We start from the raw sequence: 8088 nt of genomic DNA on the forward strand, positions 1-8088 counted from the left end.
AATCCAAAATTAATATATTTTTGGGCATAGTGATTGTAAATATAGATTTTCACAATATTATTTGTTTAAACTCATATTACCTATAAAAAAATGATTTAAACACTTTTATGTTTATATTCTTTGAAATAAAAAAATCAAGATTTCAATCCAGACAAAATTATAACCTTAATAGACAACCCAAAATTAATATATTTTGGGGCATAGTGATTGTAAATATAGATTTTCACAATATTATTTGTTTAAACTCATACTATCTATCAATAAATGATTTAAACACTTTTATGTTTATATTCTTTGAAATAAAAAAATCAAGATTTCAATCCAGACAAAATTATAACTTTAATAGACAACCCAAAATTAATATACTTTTGGGGCATAGTGATTGTAAATATAGATTTTCACAATATTATTTGTTTAAACTCATATTATCTATCAATTAGTTGTTTGACTTAAACTTGGCCATTCCCACCTCTAAAATTAAAATAACAATGAACTTTGGTTACTATTGATTAGAGGATGTTTGAATTTATATTATTTATCAATATTTGTTTGAAATTATAATTTTTTATTTTTAAATTTAAAATAAAAACAAAGTTTATATAGTAGTTTTGTCCTTGTCACTTAAATTAAAATATAAAACAATAAAAATATAAAACTATAAAATGTTATAATAAATTAATTTTAAATTGTAATTAAATGTATTATTAAATTTTGTAAATTAATATTGTTTGTATTGCAATATAGAAATAATTATTAATAGTTTACATTTTGCTTTTTATAGTTTATGAATATGGTCTTATGAAAATCTTATTATTGGACCTGGGTATAGAGGTCCTATCATAAATTTCTATTAAACCTTGGTTTGTGAATATGAGAAATTTTATATGTATTCGTATTATGGTTGAGTTCGCACAAAAACCTAAGTGACCTCTACCCCTTAAAAATATAAATATATCTCTCACCTACCATTAATAAATCTTTTTAAATTACATATGTGATTTTAAATAATCATTTTAAATTATATATGTAATTTTAAATAATATATTTTTTATTAGATTATATTAATCATTAGCCATTTTTATAAATAGGAATATAAAATGATTATACTCATTAGCAATAATTTTATCACCTTCCCAAAACAAATTGTATCATAAATGCCCATCCTACACCTTGATGTGATATATGTACTTCTCTTTAATTAATAGAGGTAATTGACACATTAATAGAGGCAAAGGGCAATAACATGTTCAATTTGATAGTCAATCAAATTGAACATAAATAAATTAAATTATTTAAAAAAAAATCATATATTTCAATGTGTAATGTTATATTATAGAATTTTTTGCAAAATTTTTTTGGCCAAACCTAAACTAATATGGGTTTGACCAAAAACCCATTGCAATATCTATTGCCTTGCAGTAGGGATAATAAGGATGACTATTGGTTATAAGATTACGCTTTTTCTAGTTGTTATGCAATTATGGTATCTAGACAAATTTGAAAAGAAAAAATAATTATTTAAAAAAATATCATTAGTTTCTATTTAATTTTTTTTTAACTTTAAATTAGTTTTTTTTTTAACTATTTAGATAAATATAAATCAACCTAAGTCTAGTAACTAGGTATATAATTAGTATTCTTAAATTTATCTAAACTTAATTAGGAGACTTCACTAATTAAGCTGATAGGCTTTTTATGGTGAGGTTCCTACTCACGACACTGTAGCAGATTCACAGCCTTCAAAAATATAACATTTTGACAGTGTGATTGACCGTGGGCCTCCGATCTCTGATTTGCTCCGCCCGAGGTTCTTTGACTCTTAATAACCGTGCGTCAGCCACATGGCAGAGGATGACATCATGATTGTGGAAAGGATGTTACGTCATAAAGGCAGTGAGCGGTGCCTTCCGGGGCTAAGCCCTTTAGCTTGGGACAAGGGGTCGATTCTTTAGAATATTGCGCTACAAATTGTTCCAATGTGTAATGCATGAGACCACATCATACGTGCCTGGGCCTTTATAATATCACGGAAACACAATCGGCAATTTCACAATGTAGCATTTGGTTGCAATCCCAAAACTTGCGATCTTCGATGAGTGACGTGGCCTGATCTACGTGGAGAGGAAATGAATGAAGCCCCTCCACATGAAATTTTATCATATAAAACCTGTGTTAACCCTTCCTGCCCAACTTTACATGAAAACATTTATTAACCTATGGCCGCCCAACTTCATGATAGATAGAACAAATATTTAAACTGTCACCACCCTTCCAATGCGCCGACAACCCTTGATTCCTTTGAACTCTTTGTGACTGTGGTGCTAGCCCCCAAACCGGAGCCCTCTCTATCGACGATTTCTAATGAGAGGTGTAACCTTGGTGCACGACATATCAATTTGTCGATTGTCGATCGTCGCCATCTTTTTCGTTTGGGCCTTGGTCCTGTGGCTCTTCACGTGACCACAGTCTAGCCCCGTATCAAATCCCTTCAATCGGAGGTTTCACTTTGATGCACAATACACCTCAACCTGTGATCGTTGATCTCCCATACATGATGCCATCACTGCCACGTATCTTCCACGTGTCACCTTTTGAATAATGCCACGTGTCGCCCTTGACTCCTTTGAACTTTTTGTGACCGTGGTGCTAGCCCCAAATTGGAGCCCTCTATCGACAATTTCCAATCGGAGGTGTAACCTTGGTGCACGACATGTTCATTCGTCGATTTCCGATTGTCGATCACCTTCTGCGTTTGGGTCTTGGTCTTGTGGCTCTTCACGTGACCACTGTAGAAATTCTACAAATTCTCTACAAATCTACCTCTGAGATCTCTGTAGAAAATATGACTGTAGATTAACCCGATAATGCAATATACCAAAGAAAAATACTATAATCTACTTCTACTATCAATTTGCGAAAGCTTAAATATTGAGCAAAATCGAGCTGAACACATATAACCAGAAGAAGAAGAATCAATGCACATGAAACACAGAAAATACTCAAGGGAAAGCCTTAGCTAAAAACCCCACTATCTGTATTATCATACAAGGTGGAAATACATCAGAATTATACAAAGCCTTAGCTCTCACAGCTAGCCAACGCTCAATACAATCCTCCTGAATGCTCACAAACAATCAAAGCTTCTCACAAGCCTTCTCCTCTGCCCTCCAAGCTCCTATTTCCTTGCGCTATTTCTCCTGGGTGATCCTCCTGTTACCAAGTGGAAAACTCTCAACCAAGTGGAACACTGATCTCACACCCTATCAGAACTGCACAATCCTCAAGGAACCTTACCTTGACTGCATCCATGAGTTTCCTTTATAGGAAAGCACATGCAACTGATAGTACACTGTCCTTGACATTTAGCTCAACTGGGTCTTCCTCGGAATAAACATGCATGAGTTTCTGATGAGGGAATCTTCAGTTATCTGGAGTACACTGGTTGAGTGCATGCATGCATCAACTGACTGATAAATCACAATTAGTTCCTCAAACAGTTTGGAACTAATTTAACTGGACTTAACTCAGTAAACAGAGCTAACTAACTACAACTCAAATATAACTCAATCTTATCTCCTTAAGGGATAATCTCCTTAATTTAATGGATAACTGTTGCATGACTTCAGAAAGACTTCTAACTTAAATTTATCCAACTAATTAATCCATAATGAATTAATTAATTATTTCCAAGCAGCTGGTGAGACTAAATTCGATTTTAATTCACAATTTTAATTCAAGTACAAATTAAAATTGGAATTTCTGGATTCTATTTTTATCATTTCTTGTTGCTATTTTCAACACTCCCTCTTAACAAGAAAGGAATTCAACTCGATCCCGATCGTGAACCTTTGGAATGTTATGCATGCAACACTTCTCTCTAGTGTTGTTGCTCTAGGAACTTCAGAAAAAAACATCCAACCTGAATCAGTATGATGCATCTGTCATCAAAGTCTCTAACTGATATTGCCTCTGTCAATTGAAAACTTTGCGCTTCGGCTGACTCTACATTTCTGCACTATTGTCAATCCTTCTTTGCGCTCTTCAGTATCTGACTGCTCTAGCCTCTGTCACTTTGATATTTGACTGCGTCAATCACACTGATTCCTCCCGCTATTATGTACTTTGGGCTCTTGTAGCAAGGTACAATCCATGAGATAAAACCTCTCAATGGACCTTGCCCAATTTCAACCTTCTTGGGACTATCGCTTCACATCACCCCACCTCACACCTAGAGGTATGGCTGCATGTGATCCCTCTGCCCACTTCTCCAATTGTGACTCCTCCATAATTGTCTGAGACTTCTTCTGAGGCTACATGTTGAGAGGTAATTTACTCTCCCTCTCAACCACCAAGTCTCTAACATTTGCCTTGCTCCTCAAGGCTTTGCATGCATCTTGAACCTCAAGAGCATACAGGTTCTTAACTCATGAACCGATTTGTTTCGCCTGTCTCGTGGTGATGTGTCTAAGGAAAACCTTTCCCTTACCGAAGACAACATCGTAGCCTTTGTCCTCCAACATCATGACTGATACCAAGTTCTTCTTCAGTCCAGGCACATACTTCACATCTGTCAAGGTGATAAGAGCTCCATGCTCCCTCTGAAAAGAAAACATGCCCACTCATGAAACACTATACTTTCCGTCATCACCCATCTCTATGCGCATCTTGAGGTCTTTCTCCTCCAAGGTACGGAATAAAATTTTATCGCCGGTCATGTGGAATGAGGCTCCACCGTCAAGATACCAAACACAACCCATCATCGATGACACCATGCATGCGATGAGAGTAAAGTCCATTTTGAAATGAGAGGCTAATGCCTCACCTTCCGATCCTTTCAAGGATCCCTTCTTGGAATTCTTCGATGGGCAATTAGTCGCATAATGACCCATCTCGTGACAATTAAAGCATCTCACTTTAGACTTGTCACCCTTCTTCCCTCCATGAGAAGAATTCGATTTGGAATGGGAATCCTTCCCCTTCCCTTTCCTGCCTCACTTGCTAAGGCCAGATTTTCTTCATCATCATCCTTGGATGAAGAATCATCTCGTGTGCTCCTCCTAATCTCCTCCTGCATCATATCCGACCAGTGTCGTTCCCAATCCGACAGTTTCTCCCTTCCATTCACAGAGTCCTGGTAGCTATTCCAGCTTTTTGGAAGGCCAAGGAGAGTGAGGCTCACCATATCATCATCGGCAATAGTTATTCCCACACTTCCAAGCTCATCTTTGCAAGTGGTGAGCTTGTTCAGATATGTGGAAATAGTATCGCCCTTGTCCATCTTGATTCTTCGAAGCTTATCCTTGAGCGCCAATTTCCTCTAGTCGCTACTGTTCTCGTAGAGGTCCTTCAATGTCTTCCACATTGAATATGGAGTATCCTTCCCATGGAGACTCGAGACAATCTGGTCTCGAACTCCCTCAAGGATGATCCGTCTCGTATTTGCCACACACTTCTTCCACTCAGCCAACTCTTATGCATTAGTTGAAGCTGGCTTTTGGATTTCTTGATCATGAAATCCTTCAAGCTGTTGTCTTCTAATACAGTCTCCATGCGATCTTTCCATGCTATGTAATTTGAGCTGCCTTCCAAGGCATACTCGAGTCTCAAGCCATAGAACGCCATTGGCCAACCTTGAAGTATAATAAGAATTCGATTTGCACCTGTAAACCCGAACTTCAAACTTCGAATTCTCTTCTTCGTATCCTGTTCATTGTTTCGATAAACTTGGCTTTGATACCATGTAGAAATTTTGCAAATTCTCTACAAATCTACCTCTGAGATCTATGTAGAAAATATGACTGTAGATTAACCCGATACTGCAATATACAAAAGCAAAATACTATAATATACTTCTACTATCAATTTGCAAAAGCTTAAAGATTGAGCAAGATCGATCTGAACACATATAACCAGAAGAAGAAGAATCAATGCACATGAAACACAGAAAATACTCAGGGGAAAGCCTTAGCTAAAAACCCCACTATTTGTATTATCATACAAGGTGGAAATACATCAGAATTATACAAAGCCTTAGCTCTCACAGCTAGCCAGCTCTCAGTACAATCCTCTTGGATGCTCACATGCAATCAAAGCTTCTCACAAGCCTTCTCCTCTGCCCTCCAAGCTCCTATTTCCTTGCGATGATTCTCTTGGGTGATCCTCCTGTTACCAAGTGGAAAAATCTCAACCAAGTGGAACACTGATCTCTCACACTGATCTCACACCCTATCAGAACTGCACAATCCTCAATGAACCTTACCTTGACTGCATGCATGAGTTTCCTTTATAGGAAAACACATGCAACTGATAATACATTGTCATTGACATTTAGCTCAACTGGGTCCTCCTCATAATAGACATGCATGAGTTTCTGATGAGGGAATCTTCAGTTATTTGGAGTACACTAGTTGAGTGCATGCATGCATCAACTGACTGATAACTCACAATTAGTTCCTCAAATAGTTTGGAACTAATTTAACTAGACTTAACTCAGTAAACCGAGCTAACTAATTACAACTCAAATATAACTCAATCTTGACTCCTTAATTAACGGATAATCTCCTTAATTTAAGGGATAATTGTTGCATGACTTCAGAAAGACTTCTAACTTGAATTTCTCCAACTAATTAATCCATAATGAATTAATTAATTATTTCCAAGCAGCTGGTGAGAATAAATTCGATTTTAATTCACAATTTTAATTCAAGGACAAATTAAAATTAGAATTTCTGGATTCTATTTTTATCATTTGTTGTTGCTTTTTCCAACAACCACAGTCTAGCCCTTCAATCAGAGATTTCAATTCGATGCACAATACACCTCAACTTGCGATTGTTGATCTCCCATATGTGACGCCATCATTGCCATGTATCTGCCACGTGTTACCTTTTGAATAATGCCACGTGTCGCCCTTGATTCCTTTGAACTCTTTGTGGTCGTGGTGTTAGTCCCCAAATTGGAGACATCTCTATCGATGATTTCCAATCAAAAGTGTAACTTTGGTGCACGACATGTTAATTCGCTGATTGTTGATCGTTGATCACCTCCTACGTTTGGGTCTTGGTCCTGTGGCTCTTCACGTAACCACAATCTAGCCCCTATATTAGAGCCCTTCAATCAGAGGTTTCACTTCAATGCACAATAAGCCTGAACCTCTGATTGCTGATCTCCCATACGTGATGCGATCACTGCCACGTGTCACATTTTGAATAATGGCACGTGCAGCCATTTTTGGGCCTATTGTTTTCATTTAAACTGTTGAATCCACCTGCACGTGTCAACCCTATTGGCACTTCGTGATGACCTCAACCTCCCCGTGTCACTTGTCACAACCAATTATTGGCTGCAACGTGTCCCTTAACGCATCCAGTCGTTGTTTGTCGCATGTCTCTTATCAGATATAATCTTTTTTCTGCCACACGTCCCTTTGGGAGGAGAGATAAATTGCTCAAGCCTCTTTGGTTTTGTAGAAAAATCCTTTATTAATTTGTTATCGTCCATCCCGACACTTTAACACTAGTGACCCATTTCAGTGGTTTCATTGCATATCGCAACTCACAATATCAACACTTTTAAGATGTGGCCCATTCTCGGAAAGTTCCGCTTGAGAGCGGATGCGATGTTCTATTGAATTATTTTTCATACCTTTGGAGGGTTTGGATATCGAAATGAATAGAAATCTCCAAAGTCGGAAGTCGGAACTTGAAAAAATAGGGCATTTAGAGGTTGACAAGGATCGCTAGATATCTGAAACAGATAAGGCAGTGACACCTCGGACCTGCGGGACATTCCTGTTGGTCTATTGGTCAGACGAACCTCTTTATAATAGAGTTATATCATACTAATAACATCACGGAAATTATTTTCGAAATTTCTGATACATGTAGCATTGGTCTTGTATAATAATAAACAAATATCTAAATTTTGAATCTCTGAATTGTGCTATGGACCTCCAACCACTAATATGAAACCCTGATTTTTTATCATGCCAAACTTAAATGTGAAATTTCATCCGCCCCTTATCGTAGCTTTTGGAATACGACCTCCGATAAGATCCTCTGTCTATGCACATATCTTGCTCTCACTGTC

This window comes from Pinus tabuliformis, chromosome 1_2 (genome assembly GCF_031772625.1).
Source record: "Pinus tabuliformis cultivar Carrire ecotype Pingquan chromosome 1_2, CPIR1, whole genome shotgun sequence".
Lineage (NCBI taxonomy): Eukaryota > Viridiplantae > Streptophyta > Pinopsida > Pinales > Pinaceae > Pinus > Pinus tabuliformis.